Here is a 16,213-nt window from a genome sequence, read left to right as displayed (position 1 = left end):
CCTGTATATAAAATGAATAGCTGTGTCCATTACCTACGTTAAGTGTCTGAGCTAACAGATTTTTTTATACTGAAAATAGATTTTTTTCTCATATAATAATCTCTATCACAGTTTCTCCTCCTGCCATTCCTCCCATCTCCTTCCTATTCCCTTCTTCCTCAGATTCACTCCACCTCCATTTCCTCTTCTGAAAATAGCAGATCTCTAAGAGACAACAACCAAGCAGGAAACAAGAAGCAAGGAGACAAAGCAAAAGCCTCATATCCCAACAGGAAGAAAAGTTCCAAGAGTGGGCAAAGAGTCAGAGGCATACCTGCTCCAACTGTCAGGAGTCCCACAAAACCACCAAGCTAACTGCCATAGCATATAGTTGGAGGATTTGGTCTAGACTCATGCAGACCCTGTACTTGCCACTTCAGTCTCTGCAAGCTCAAGTAAGGCCTGCTTAGTTGAGTTTTTAGGCCATATTCTCCTGGTGTCCTCTATCTTTTCTGACTCCTACAATCTTTCCAGGCCTTCTTCAATGGGATTCCCTGATCTTCATGGGAGAAGGAATGAATCTAGGTCTTCAAATTGGACTCTCTGTATAATATCTTCCTGCAGGTCTCTGTACCCACTCCTTTCTAGGTGATGACTGGACAAGGCACTCATCTATGAGTATCAAGTAAAATAACTTCATTCTTCTTGAGCGTCCCTATCTCTGCCTGGAAATTCTGCTTTCCCTTTCCTGCCCAGCTATTGGTCATCAGCTTGTTATTAATACCAATCAGATAAAATCCTAGATTGCCTTAGACTGGTGAAGAAGGAACAAATATTTATAAAATATGAAACAGGTGATGGGTGATGGACTGCTAGCTCTTTGCTGGTAAAGAATTAACATTTGAATACACAGTGATACGCCTTCACACAGTATATCCCAACAAAATGCTTTGGGTTTCTTATTGTTAGCCTGTTGTTGGCTATGTTTGCTGTGAACACCTTTATTATGTGAAGGTACGCCAATTATATCCTGAATACTTTCATTAATTTTGTCACAAAGATATATTGGGTCTTGTCATATAACTTTTGTTTATTTAATGAGATTAACATCAAGTTTTTCTTTCTGTTTGCTTATATGGTGGTTTACATTTATTGATTTATGTATGTTGAACCATTCCTGTGTATCTGAGATGAAGCCTACTTGATCATGGTGGATGGTCCTTTTGACCTGTACTTCGATTTGGTTTGTAAGTATTTTATTGAGAATTTTCCTTTCCTTTCCTTTTTTTTTTTTTTTGCTTTTTAAAATTTTTTTAAATTGAATATTTTATTTATTTACATTTCAGATATTATCCTCTTTCTCCATTTCCTGCCTCCCTAGAAACTTCCTATCCCATGCCCCCTCCTCCTGCTTCTATGAGGGTGTGCACCAATCCACCCACACACTCACACCTTTCCTCCCTCAAACTCCCCCACACTGGGCATCCAGCCTTCACATCCAGCCCAAGGACCTCCTCTCCCACCTATGCCTAACAAGGCCATCAACCCCTACATATACAGCTGAAGCCATGGGTTCCTCCCTATGTGCTCCCAGGCTGGTGTTTTTAGGTCCTGGGAGCTCTGGTTGGTTGGTACTGTTGCTCTCCCCATGGGGCCCCATTCAGTCTTCTCTCTAACTCTTCCATTGGGAACCCCATGATCAGTTCAATGGCTAGCTGTGAGCATCTGCCTTTGTATGTGTCAGCTCTGACAAAGCATCTAAGGAGACAGCTATATCAGGTTCCTGTCAGTATGCATTTCCTGGCATCCACAACAATGTTTGCCTTTGGTGACTGCACATAGGATGGATGCCCAGCTGGGGAAGTCTCCTTCAGTTTCTGTTCCACACTTTGTCTCCATATTTGCTCCTGTGAGTATTTTGATAGGCCTTCTAAGAAGGACCAAAGTACCCACACTTCGGTCTTCTTTCTTCATGAGCTTCATGTGGTCTGTGAGTTGTATCTTGGGTATTGCAAGCTTTTGGACAAATAACCACTTATCAGTAAGTGCATACCATGTGTGTTCTTTTGTGATTGGGCTACCTCACTCAGGATGATATTTTCTAATTCCATCCATTTGCCTAAGAATTTCATGAATTCATTGTTTTTAATAGCTGAGTAATACTCAATTGTGTATATGTACCCCATTTTCTGTATCCAATCCTCTGTTGAAGGACATCTGGGTTCTTTCCAGTTATTGGATATTATAAATAAGGCTGCTATGAACATAGTGGAGCATGTATCCTTGTTTATGTTGGAGCATCTTCTGGGTATATCCCCAGAAGTGGTATAGCTGGGTCCTCATGTAATGCTATGTCCAATTTTCTGAATAACCACCAGACTGATTTCCAAAGTGGTTGTACCAGCTTGCAATCTCACCAACAATGGAGGAATGTTCCTCTTTCTCTATATCCTTGTCAGCATCTTCTATCACCTGAGTTTTTGATCTTAGCCATTCTGACTTGTGTTGTTTTGATTTACATTTGCATGATGACTAAGGATGTTGAACATTTCTTTAGGTGCTTCTTGGTCACTTGAGTTTTCTCAGTTGAGAATTCTTTGTTTAGCTCTGTAGGCCATTTTTAATAGGGTTATTTGATTGTCTGGAGTCAATTTCTTGAGATCTTTTTGTATCTTGGATATTAGCCCTCTATCAGTGTAGGACTGGTAAAGATCATTTCCCAATCTGTAGGTTGCCATTTTGTCCTATTGACAATGTCCTTTGCTTTACAGAAGCTTTGTAATTTTATGAGGTCCCATATGTCAATTCTTTATCTTAGAGCATAAGCCATTGTTGTTCTGTTCAGTAACTTTTCCACTGTGCCCAAGTATTCAAGTCTCTTCCCTACCTTCTTTTCTATTAGTTTCAGGGTATCTGGTTTTATATGAATATCCTTTATCCACTTGGACTTGAGCTTTGTTCAAGGAGATAAGAATGGATCGATTTGCATTCTTCTACATGCAACTTCCAGTACCATTTGTTAAAAATGCTGTCTTTTTTCCACTGGATGGTTTTAGCTCCTTTGTCAAAGTTCAAGTGACCATAAGTGTGTGAGTTCATTTTTGTGTCTTCAATTCTATTCCATTGATCTTCCTGCCTGTCTCTGTATCAATACCATTCAGTTTTTAATCACTATTGTTCTGTAGTACAGCTTGAGGTCAGGGATGGTGATTCCCCCAGAAGTTCTTTTATTGTTGAGAATAGTTTTGCTATACTGGGTTTTTTGTTATTGCAAATGAATTTGCAAGTTGTTCTTTCTATCTCTATGAAGAATTGAGTTGGGATTTTAATGGGGATTGCATTGAATCTGCAGATTGCTTTCGCCGAGATGGCCATATTTACTATATTAATCCTGCCAATCCATGAGCATGGGAAATGTTTCCATCTTCTGAGATCTAGTTTGATTTCTTTCTTCAGAGACTTTAAGTTCTTGTTACAGATCTTTCACTTGCTTGCTTAGATTCACACCAAGGTATTTTATATTATTTCTGACTATTGTGAAGGGTGTCATTTCCTTAATTTCTTTCTCAGCCTGTTTATCCTTCAAGTAGAGGAAGGCTACTGATTTGTTTGAGTTGATTTTATATCCAGCCACTTTGCTGAAGTTGTTCATCAGGATTAGGAATTCTTTGGTGGAAGTTTTGGGGTCACTTAAGTACACTATCATATCATCTGCAAATAGTGAGATTTTTTTTAAAATAATTTATTTTTTCTCAAATTGTAATTCATTCACATAGGGGTTATAAACACAGAAAGGCAGGATGTGGGGAAGGGACTGACACTGGAGTGTGGATGTTCAGGGGGAATACAGATATCTTTCAGAACCGGGTATCGGCTGGGTGAAGGTTCAGGGGACAAGTCACTATGACTCTGCCTATGACTAGCTCGTCCTTATCTAAGTTGGTATTGTCTGCCATGCTACCTATTTACAAGGTCTATGACTACTCAGGCTTGTAAATTTTCTCTGACATTCGATCTGAATTCTTGCTTAGGCTGCGAGGCTAAGCACTGCAAGGGAATATAAATAAAAGATAAAAATATCTCTCTGGGTTCCCTGAGGGTCAAGCCTGACTGCATAGGGGTTGATGTCAAAAGTATCCCCTCTCCAGGAAAAAGACATCAGGATGGGTATGGCACTCATGCCTCACTGGTCAACGACAGGGGGACTGTAGCCATTACAAGGTCCCCTTCAAGTACTGGAGGTCAGGCCTCTATCCCCGCCTTCGCAAGATTAGAATTGCCACAACCCTTCTATATTTAGAGAAGGGAGATGTCAGGGGCAGCCCTGCTTATACACTGAAGGCCTAAAATCAGCCATGGGCCTAAAATCAGCAATAGGCCTGTCATACATGTATACTAACAGCAAGTCTTGGGTCTCAGTGGAAAAACATTGAAACAGATGGCTATAAGCTAATGTAGACAGGCAGCTTTTGGGGAAAAATAGTGAGATTTTGACTTTTTCCTTTCCTATTTGTATCCCTTTGATCTCCTTTTGTTTTCTAATTGCTCTGGCTAGGACTTCCAGTACTACATTGAACAGGTAGGAATAGAGTAGGCAGCTTTGTCTAATTACTGATTTTAGTGGAATTACTTCAAGTTTCTCTCCATTTAGTTTGATGTTGGCTACTGGTTTGCTGTATATTGCTTTTACTATGTTTAGGTATGGACCTTGAATTCCTGTTCTTTCCAGGACTTTTACCATGAAGGGATGTTGAGTTTTGTCAAATGCTTTCTCAGCATCTTGTGATATTATCATGTGTTTTTTTTCCCCCTTTGAGTTTGTTTATATAATGGATTACATTGATGGATTTCCATATATTGAACCATCGCTGCATTCCTGGGATAAAGCCCATTTGTTCATGATGGATGATTGCTTTGATGTGTTTTTTAATTCAGTTTGCAAGAATTTTATTGAGTATTTTTGCATCTATATTCATAAGGCAGATTGGTCTGAAGTTCCCTTCTTTGTTGGGTCTTTGTGGGGTTTAGGTATGACTATAATTGTGGCTTCATAGAATGAATTGAGTAATGTTCCTTCTGTTTTTATTTTGTAGAATAGTTTAAAGATAATTAGTATTAGGTCTTCTTTGAAGGTTTGATAGAATTCTGCACTAAAACCACCCAGTCCTGTGTTTTTTGTGTGTGTAGACTTTAACGACTGCTTCTCTTTCTTTCGGGGTTATGGGACTGTTTAGATGGTTTATCTGCTCCTGATTTAACTTTGGTAACTGGTTTCTGTCTAGAAAATTGTCTATTTCATCCAGATTTTCCAATTTTGTTGCGTATAGTCTTTTGTCATAGGATCTGATTATTTTTTTTTTTAATTTCCTCAGTGTCTGTTGTTACGTTCCCTGTTTAGTTTTGATTTTATAAATTTGGATACTGTTTCTGTGCCCTCTGGTTAGTCTGTCTAAGGGTTTATCTATCTTGTTGATTTTCTCAAGGAACAAGCTCCTGGTTTTGTTGATACTTTACATAGTTCTTTTTGTTTCTACTTGGTTGATTTCAGCCCTGAGTTTGACTGTTTCCTGCTGCCTACTCCTCTTGGGTGTATTTGCTTCTTTTTGTTCTAGAGCTTTCAGGTGTGCTGTCACCTGAAAAAAAAAAAAGCATACTAGTGTATGCTTTCCTGTTTCTTTTTGTAGGCACTCAGAGCTATGAGTTTTCCTCTTAGTACTGCTTTCATTGTTTCCCACAAGTTTTGGTATGATGTATCCTCATTTACATTAAATTCTAAAAAGTCTTTAATTTCTTGATTTCTTCCTTGACCAAGTTATCATTGAATAGAGTGTTGTTCAGTTTCTAGGTATATGTGAGCTTTCCATTGTTTTTGTTTTTATTATTATTGAAGACCAGCCTGTATCCATGTTGATCTGATAGGATGTAAGGGATAATTTCAATCATTTTGTATCTGTTGAGGCCTGTTTCCTGACCAATTATATGGTCTATTTTGGAGAAGGTACCATGAAGTGATGAGAAAAAAGTATATTATTTTGTTTTAGGATGAAATGTTTTATAGATTTCTGTTAAATCCATTTGGTTCATAACTTCTGTTAATTTTATTTTGTCTCTGTTTAGTTTCTGTTTCTATGATCTGTCCATTTCTGAGGGTGGGGTGTTCAAGTTCCCCACTATTATTGTGTGAGGTGCAATATATGCTTTGAGCTTCAGTATTTTTTTTTTTTATTAATGTGGGTGTCCTCCTTACATTTGGAGCATAGATATTTAAAATTAAGAGTTTATCTTAGTAGTTTTTTCCTTTGATGAGTATGAAGTGTTCTTTCTTATATTTTTTGATAACTTTTGGTTGGAAACGGATTTTATTCGATAGTAGAATGGGTACTCCAGCTTGTTTCTTGGGACAATTTGCTTGGAAAATTATTTTCTAGCCTTTTACTCTGAGGTAGTACCTGTCTTTGTCACTGAGATGTGTTTCCTGTATGCAACAAAATGTTAGGTCCTGTTTATGTATTTAATTTGTTAGTCCATGTCTTTTTATTGGGAATTGAGTCCATTGGTGTTAAGAGATATTAAGGAAAAATGACTGTTGCTTCCTGTTATTTTTGTTGTTAGAAGTGGAACTATTTTTGTGTGGCTATCTTCTTTTGGGTTTGTCGGAAGATCACTTTCTTGCCTTTTCTAAGTTGTAGTTTTCTTCCTTGTGTTGGAGTTTTTATCTATTATCCTTTGTAAGGCTGGAATTGTGGAAAGATATTATGTAAATTTGGTTTAATCATGGAATATCTTAGTTTCCCCTATAGATGGAGAATTTTTCTTTTGATGAGTATGTCTTGTCCTTCCCTATCTCTTCTGATTAATTTTGGTTTGAAGTCTATTTTGTTAAATGTTAAAATAGTTTCATCCAGTTTACTGTTTAGGTACAAGATTGGAATATCTTTTTCCATCATCGGACCCTGAGATAACACCTATCTTGTTAAGGTATTTTTCTTTAATGAAGCAAAAGGATGGATCCTGTTTTCTAATCCAGTCTGTTTGTCTCTTCATTTTATTGTGGAATTGAGACCATTGATGTTAAGAATTATTAATGAACAGTATGTGTTGATTCCCATTACTGTTTTTTTTTTTCTGGTGTGGGAGCTGTCTTCTTTGATTTGCTTATCTTATATTATTTACTCCTTGTGTTTTCTTGGGTGTTGTTTTCTTCTTAAGGTTAAAGTTCATACCAAAAGTAATGCTTATGATTTAAATTGCTTTGGAAATTAAATTTAAGTCATATAAATAACTGAAGAAATATGTCTAAAAGTAAGTATGAACAGCTTTTTAAATTAAAAATGGTTATTTTATAATAAAATATAAAGCATCATTCATATAATCAAAACACTGAGAATACTATCTAAAAAAATATTCTCATGTTTATTAATCTCTACTCTAATGTTGGCTTCTCTATCATATTATATTTACTCATAAGGTAGCTAAGGTTAATAGATAATGAAAAGTTAATTTTCTGATTTAATATTGTGTTGTAATAAATTGGTGCTAAATTGCTACTATAAAATTGTATGTACCATACTTTTATAAATAGAAAACACCTGCATCTGAGGACAGAAAGAAATGATTTCTCTGTATTGTCTTTAAACATTTTAGTATAGTGTTTGTCAAATGGTTTGTTTGATTAGCAATTTGGAGGGAGAGTTTATAAACATGGGAAATTTGTAAAAAATAGAACCCTTAAAGTGCTAAAATGTCTGTCTTTTTTTTTCCCTCTCTGTGTTTCATTCAAACTCAGGAGAGTAAAATTGAAACAATGAAAATTGTTTTATTTTTATATAATTCACAGAAGCTTAAGCTTCTGCAATTCTCCATTTACAATATAGATCTAGACCCTCCTCTAGTACCCCACAAAAGAAGGGAGGAACGTTTGTAGGAGTCTGAGGGAATGGAGAACACCAAGAGAAAATGGTTCACCAAATCAACCAAGCAGGATTTACATGGGCTCATAGAGACTAAAGTGGCAATCACAGGGCCTGCCTGCACGGTCCTCTGCACACATGTTATAGCCATTAGCTTGTTGATTTTGTGGAATGCCTAACAATCAGAACAAATAGTTCTCCTGCTCTTTTGCCTGCTCTTAGAACTCTTTTGCTCCTATTGGATTGCATTGTGCAGCCTCAATATGAGGGGTTTTGCCTTGTCTTATTGTATCTTGTTTTGTCCTGTTTGGTTGTTGTCTCTTGGAGTTCTGCTCTTTTCTGAAGAGGGATTGGATTTGGAGGAGAGGGAAGGTACAGGGAGAAGCTAGAAAGAGTAGAGGGAAGGGAAAATGTGGGTGGTATGTATTGTATGAAAGAAGAATCATTTTTCAATAGAAAATAATTTAAAAATACATTGTATTATATATTTCTAAGAGATGACAGTATTATCTTTAAATATTTTTCTCCAACCCAATCCATACTTCACCAGAGACTGTATGTGAATGTCTTACTTCTCATAATAAGCAACATAGTTCATTTATGCTAGAACAGAATGATAAAAGTTGTAGATTGGAATATCTCAACTCACCACAATGTAAACACTAGCTCACACTCAGAAGAATAATTCAGATGTGTTTTAGTTGTGAGTGTGAAAATGTATAGAATAATTATACTTAGCTACACTTTGAAACATAAAAGGAATGACAATTACAGATTTAACTGTTTTTAATTTACTGAACAGAAGGATTTAATTTTCTGGTACAATCTTTATAATGCTTTTGCTCCTGAATTTTAACTAAGCTTTTTTTAGTGATCATTCAATATTTACTATATATATTTATCATCATATTTATCCAACTATGAACCACAAATATTCAGAAAAAATTTACTTCTACTATATAGGCATAGAAAGTTTATCACAATTTTCTGAACAAAACAGTATATCAAATATGAAGCATGTACAATGTATTATGCAAGTCTTTATGTATAAAAATGTAAAGTTTAGAAATAAAAAGCTAAGGATTTAAACAAGGTTCACAAAAATAGTTGCCAATACATATGCCTTGAGTATGGATTTATACATTCTAATTGTTTTAAGACTATATCATAATTATAATATCTATCAAAAGTATCAAAATGTAATGTTCATATTTCTAAATATTTTAAAGAGATATTAAGCACTATAAAAAGTTTGACACTTGAAAAATTCATAAGCACCGAATTAATATGTGGTTATAAACCTCTTTATAAAAGATTTCGCTGTATATTTTAGCTCTTTTAAATATTCTTCTAGAATCATTTGAAAAGCTAATAACTATTTAATTATGATAAATAACAGAAAATAATTAATGCATATTCTACTGTGAAATGTGAGAGTAAATTATTTTATCATTATAAAAACTTCTCAGCTTTCAAATATTAGGTTAACAAAATCAGACATTACTCTGACATTACTCTTTTCTGTAAGAAAGACTCTTATGAAGCAGTAACTCATATACTTACCAATTTCTTTGGTTTAAGACTTAAATAATATAAAGCTTAATTATGAAGTTTATATATTATTTTACTCTCTAGAAAATCAAACAAAAACTATACCAAAACATTAGTTTTAAAAAATAATCAGGCCCAGATTGATTTTTAATCCTGAACATAGTTGACTGTATTTGGAAAAATTAGTTTGTTGTAACTAATGCTTGATTTATTATTTATAAGGGAAAGAAGGTATACAATGGGTCAAAGGCTTTTACTTTTAATGATTAGCTTCATTTTATTACTTCTTATGAGAAGATACTACAACTATAGTGCGATGGTTAAATGGCTCCTATAGGCTCAAGTATTTTAATTCTCGATGGCAGTTGGTGCAACTCTTTGGGACAAATTAGAAGATGTAGCCTAGTTGGGGGAGCTGTGCCAATTGAGATTTAAGAAGCCCATGCCATTCTCAGTAAATCTCTGTCTCTGTATATCTCTGTCTCTCTCTGTGTCTCTGATTATCAGTCTCTTTGTTTCTGTGTCTCTGTCTGTCTCTGTCTCAATCTCTGTCTCTGCCTCTGTCTCTCTCTCTCCAGGTTGTTGTTTTAACCTGAAACTTCTCACCTCCTGCTCCAGTTCCTGAAGTATATACTGCTCCAGTTCCTGAAATATAAAAGTTAAATATATGCTTTTTCTAAAAAACAAATAAGTAATTTATAAGGGTGTATATTTCACTTCTCATTATTACAGGAAGCAAATAAAACATAATAGCCTCACTATTAGCAAGCCCGACTTTGCTCGTGTGTCGAGTTGATGACAATTAGATATTCCTATTATAATTATGAATTAGTAATTAATAGAAGAAAAAATAGTTTGGTCTGCAACATAAAATTCAATTATATGGGTCTAAAATTCAGTGGCCACTTACAAGAACGAATGCCCCAATCCTGTCACTATCAACCCTTGAAGAAACAGAAGGAAAATACATTTTAATAACTTCTTTATTATTTTTCAGAATTTTATACATGAGTACCGCATCTACCTGCATCTACATTACTCTCCTCCTCCATTTCATTCTGACTGTTTTATGTCCCCTACCTCCTCCCTAATTCATGGTCTCTATTATCGGTAGACTCTTAAGACACACACACCCCCTACTGAGTCTATCAAACATTTCATATATGTACCCATGCACACATTTGTGTAGGAATACACTGATAGTTTCTAATTTTATCCAATACCTTCGTACATACATAACTTATTTTAGTTTTACTATTGAATAACTTTATGACAACTGCCAATGTTATAAAAATCCTAGCTGTATAATAGTTGTATAAGAAATTATATAATGATTAAATGCAAACCTAAAATGTATAAATTAACAATTGTTAAATCAAAATAACCATAAATTTTCTGAATTTAAGTGGACCATTATTAAACATATATAAACAACATATATTTTCCTAAGTTCGCTTTTCACAATAATACTTTAACATGGACTAGGAAAACTTGGTAAAGCAAAGTAGAAAACAAAATTTCTTTTTACATGTTGAAGAATGTGCAAATGTCAAAGAACTAGCCAGTGGCTTTAGGAGGAAGGATGATGCTTAGTTGGGAGAAACGTGTAACAAGGCCCAACAGCTAAGGCAAGATTAGTTTGATCTGATAAAATATCACTAAATGTTTAATAACAAAAATATTCAATGGTCATAGAATAAGGTACCACCATCTTAAACATTTTGATCATTCTTTTAAACAATTAGATCTGGAAAATAGAGGGAAAAATTTGATTTACACTTATTTATTTTTTTAATATATATATAATATATATATATATAACATATATATATTATATAATATATATAACTTATTTTTTTCAAATTGTAATTTATGCTCATTTACATAGGGGTTATAAACACCAAAAGGCAGGATGTGGAGAAGAGAATTTACACTTATATGCTTAGAAATATTTGCATTTCATTGACCTTGATGGCTACTGAGAACCATAGATAAGTAAATGAATTGGAACTGCAAAGGAACATTTAGTTGGGAGATGAAGCACAAGGATGTAGGCACGTTCTTGAAGCTATCAGTTATGAGTAATTAGCTTCACATGAAGGTACAAGTATAACTTGGGCTATCTCAAAGGAGCCTCTCAAGGTCATTGCTGCAATTATGCAGAATCTCCATAGTGAATGAATACAGGCACTATAGTTAGAGTCTCAGATTTGTGTTCCATCCTTACAATTGACCTCTGTACTATCCTAAGCAAAGCACCAATTTTCTATATGTTATAACCCCAAAGATACAATTGACATAATCATAACAAAAGCTGTGCTAGATTTCAGAGCACACTTAAAATACCTGCAAAGTCTATGCATCAGTATACATAATAGCTTATCTTAAATACATATTACTGTTTTCAACAGATATATAAATTTATATATAAATAATATATATACATATTATATATATATTCCATACCATATGCTTCTATATTTTCTGTACTTCCTTTTATAGACGGTTTTAGACAAATTTACTTACCAATTTTTACAGATTTTACAATGTTTGCTTAAATCTAAAGGAGTTTTGTACTTATAACACAGATTAAAACCCAGTATTTTTACCTGTTCTAATTATTTAGAATTTCTTCACACTCAATTGAGTCAATAACTGAGTAATTTCCTTTGGTAATAGACTTAATTAATCACAGAACTTCTGTCTGCTAATGTCTCATTAACAATAAATTTTGGAGAATTTATTGTTTTCCGGGAATTTAGATGATGAATGTATATGTCAAAATGACATTACTTTTATCCTCTTAATTAAGTTGATACTTATTTTTATTTTAAATGTACAGTAGCTGTAACAGTCAGAAAGGAATATCATAAATGTACCAACAATATAAAAATTGATATTTTTAATAATAGTACCCTACTTTAAGTGAAGGAAAAAATATACTGATAAACAGAAACTTGTCTATTTCTCAATTCATGTTAAACAAATCCTAAATTATGCAAGCTTTGGCAAAGATACTCTCTTTATAAAGAGACTTTCCTTATGGCTAGTATTTTCATCAATGATTTCCAAAATATATGCTTTAGTTTCTAATTGCATTCTATAGATTTCAAAGTATCTTTGAATTATGCAAATGTGCTCAAATTAAGTGAAGAATGTGATGAAATCCACTGAGTCCTCTGTTCAGAGAGTAATATAACGCATCTAATGGTCTTTGATATTTTTCCAATATTTGTTATATAAATTGCTTCTATGTAAAATTTAAGAAATTTATATCTAAAGTTAACAGACATATTTAGGTCATATTTACCAGAATTTTAGTGTGATCCATGGTCAGATTAAGTTTATATCATGTTTTAACTTACAGGAGCTTATCTACATTATAAATCATTACATTTTACAACCACTTGTTGGTTATCATGCTCTGGTGAATATTTTGAATATTTTCTTTCATTTAATCCTAACAAATATATGTCAGATATTTATTGAATACTTATTCAAATAATTTATGAAGAAAATAATTTAATCTTGAAAAAGTAAATAAATATATCTTAGTTTCAAATTTAAAGCTGGTAGTACTAGGTTTCAGGTTCTACAAATTGAAGATACAACAAAGGTAATGAATGCTATTCCATGATACCATTTCTTAGACTTTTGTCTTTTGCTTCTAATATTTCTGATCATGGAAACAGTGTAAAAGAAACATAGTGATCTATAGTTATGTATCTATGCAATTGTACATTTTAGGACAGGAGTGAGCATGTGCAGCATGCCCACGTTTGGTCACAAAGTTATCAAAGACAGGTTTTACAAAAATTCCCATAGTGGCAATGTGCTTTCCTAAGTTAAGTGGCTGTACCCTTATCAGGGAGTTTATGAAAACAACTTATTGTCACCTTCCTTTTATAGCCACAATTAGCATTGGCACACAGGTAAATCATCTTCTTCCCCATCCCCCAATTCTCACCACTGTCTGCTGCCTTAGAAATCTACTAAAGTCTGTCTTCCTCCTTAGCAGAAGTCCTATTTGAGAGTCACATTCTTGTTTGAACAATCACAGCTTTCTGAACACATTTCTATGTTATCGTTTTTAATTGACATACTCAGTGTCGAATTCAGTGCTGACATATCTCTTTACATTCTCTCCTTTCATGACCACAGAAGACATTTTACCATGTAAGCTAAAACAGAGAAAATGACGATAATCATTAACATTCTACAATTGTATATGCACATTTAGAAAAGGTTTTATATGTGTAATATGTATAAATATTATTGTATATACATATAAATATTATTGTCTATATGTATACATAAATATTGTATATATGCATATAAGTATATAGGTGTACATGTGTATATGTATGTGTATATGTGTACATGTATACACATGTACATGTGTATATGTATATATATGTATACATACATAAGTATATATTTTATTGTATTTTTGTACTGATGTATTGTTAAAAGTACATACTGAAAAAAGGGCAGGATAGACTGACGGCTTTATGTTCTTGTACATATATTTCACACACACACACACACACACACACACATGGCGTATTTTCTAGCATACTATTTTCTAATATACTGTTAATAAAAACAGTATATTTACCTACCATCTCCCAAAGATTTTCCTTGCCAAAATCCATTGCCCTTTTTTGTAGACAGATAATCAAGTAGCAATTGGAGAGGAGAAGAATGACATTGAAGCAGATTTCCAGCATCAAGGGCTTTAAAGAACTGCAGAAAGTTTTCAAACAGTCCGGAGTTGAAGAGCAATGCAAAGTGAGATTTGCTGTCTACCTACCACCACAGGCTAAGAGTGTGAAGTCCTCTGTACTCTAACGGCTGTTGGATTCATTTGCACAGAACAAAATTTCATATCAAATTTTCTATGTCAGCCATCTGCCTCAGAACACGGCATTGTCTTCATGGCTTTGGATACCAGCCCCTGTAGCTGCAATACTAAAGGAGATGACAGCTGGGACTTCTGCACAGGTGCCGTGCTCTACATGACAACCACTGAAATCCTCCTCGGAAAACTAATGACAGAATGCACTCTTATGTAACAGAGACGCTTCCCTGCTTTGTAAATGCTAATTTTCTAGTGCACCCACAAAGGGTGACTATTTTTTGTCACTCCATGGGAAGTGGGAGCTCTGGTTTGTCCCTTGAAAAACACTAGAAATATACAATCATGTCAATATTTGGTACAACTTCCAGCCCAGCACTCTGTCTTCCAGATTCCAGGAGGCACTTAGTGGATATTTGGGACCAGATCAAAGTAAATGGAAAGTGTATAGCATTATCTGTCTCATGATCTCCTGTTTCCAGATAGATGTATTAACTGATCAAGGAAAAAATGACGGGTTTTGTTCAAAGGATCAGTTAATTGCTGATAACTCCAAGGCTGCCTACAGGAAAGAACACTCCTCTTCCTTTTATGCTACCAGAGGCCTATGATCATGAATTGTTCTTCACTGCAACTTTCATTGCTAACTACATCAGTGAACATGCAAAATATCTGAATGCATAAAAAACTTCAGTCAAGAAAACATCACCAGGATCTTAATAAACAGAATTGTTGAGAGGAAAAAAAAAGGGTTGTGAAACTTTGGATTTCTTCTCAAAAAACCATTTTTTTTCTGCAGTTTGATCACTTTTCTGAATAAATTTATCAAGCCTTCAAAGAACTTCAGTATAGTCATTAGAGAACCTTTCTAAAATATATAAAAGGAATTCAAGTGGAGTCAGGAATTCAAGTGTATAATGGTGGACACAGTATTGCAACTTATGACATTGAGTAAAATCTTTAGTGCCAGGAAGGAAATATATCTTGTTGAATCATTGGCCAAAGAGGCCCCATAGATTCCTCCAAAGATCACAGGAAATTGCCAAAGTTATTTGTTACTTTCAGTAACCTGATTACAAAGCGATGTCACTAAAGACACAAATTAACTAGTTATTAGACGTAGAGAAATCAGTCTGGTGCCCAACTAAAGTTTCAACACTAGTGAGTACAATTCATGGTGCTGGAAGGTACTTTGTATGCTATCAGATATAACTGTTTATGTTACTTAGCTAGAAACTGTGACTTACAACATTGGCCTGTCTGCAAGAAATGCTGCTACAAGTGGGATAAATGTTATATGGTAATAACCAGCCACCTTATACTTGTATTTAAGGCCCACTCCATGACATTGAAACCTTGACTGATAATACTAAAGTAGCCAAGAACTTAGACCAGATAGGCCATAGGCCATTATGGGGAAACTTACTATTCTGATAAATTAACAAAGCAACAAAATAACTCCTAATGACATATTACTATATCCATAGAGAAGATCTTCACTGACTCCTTATCAGAGATGCTTCTTACAGTACAGAGTAATTAACACAGAGACCCAATGTGCAGAGAGAGAGACTTAGCTCTAACTGAGATGCTTTTACCAAACCCTTCCCCTCAGGAGGCCAGATCTCCCTATAAGAAGGTGACTCATAAAGATTGTGCGAGCCAGAGGTATCAGATGGATCCAAAGTGAGAGCATCATCCAGATACAAGAGGATGGATACACATATTAACTGACAGAGACCGTGACAGCATGTGCAAGAGCTGCAAAGCTTAAAACCAGAAAAGCCCGGCATGGTGTAGGGGAAATGAACACAAAGTCCCACTTCTAACCAAGGAGCTGTTTGCTATTGAAATCAGCTGCCAAAGAGAAATATCAGTCTTTTTTCCCCCAGTGGAATTTCACTAGGCAAATTAA

At 34.6% G+C, this 16,213-nt stretch overlaps 1 pseudogene; it reads left to right on the top strand.

Annotated features, from left to right (window-relative positions):
- Positions 1-14,982, top strand: part of LOC114610729 — a 32,402-nt pseudogene extending 17,420 nt beyond the window's left edge.
- The last annotated feature ends 1,231 nt before the right edge of the window (positions 14,983-16,213 follow it).

This window comes from Grammomys surdaster, unplaced genomic scaffold (genome assembly GCF_004785775.1).
Source record: "Grammomys surdaster isolate TR1022 unplaced genomic scaffold, NIH_TR_1.0 126059, whole genome shotgun sequence".
NCBI lineage: Eukaryota > Metazoa > Chordata > Mammalia > Rodentia > Muridae > Grammomys > Grammomys surdaster.
The sequence above is the reverse complement of the archived record's forward strand: the minus strand, read 5'-3'. Positions and strand labels throughout refer to the sequence as shown.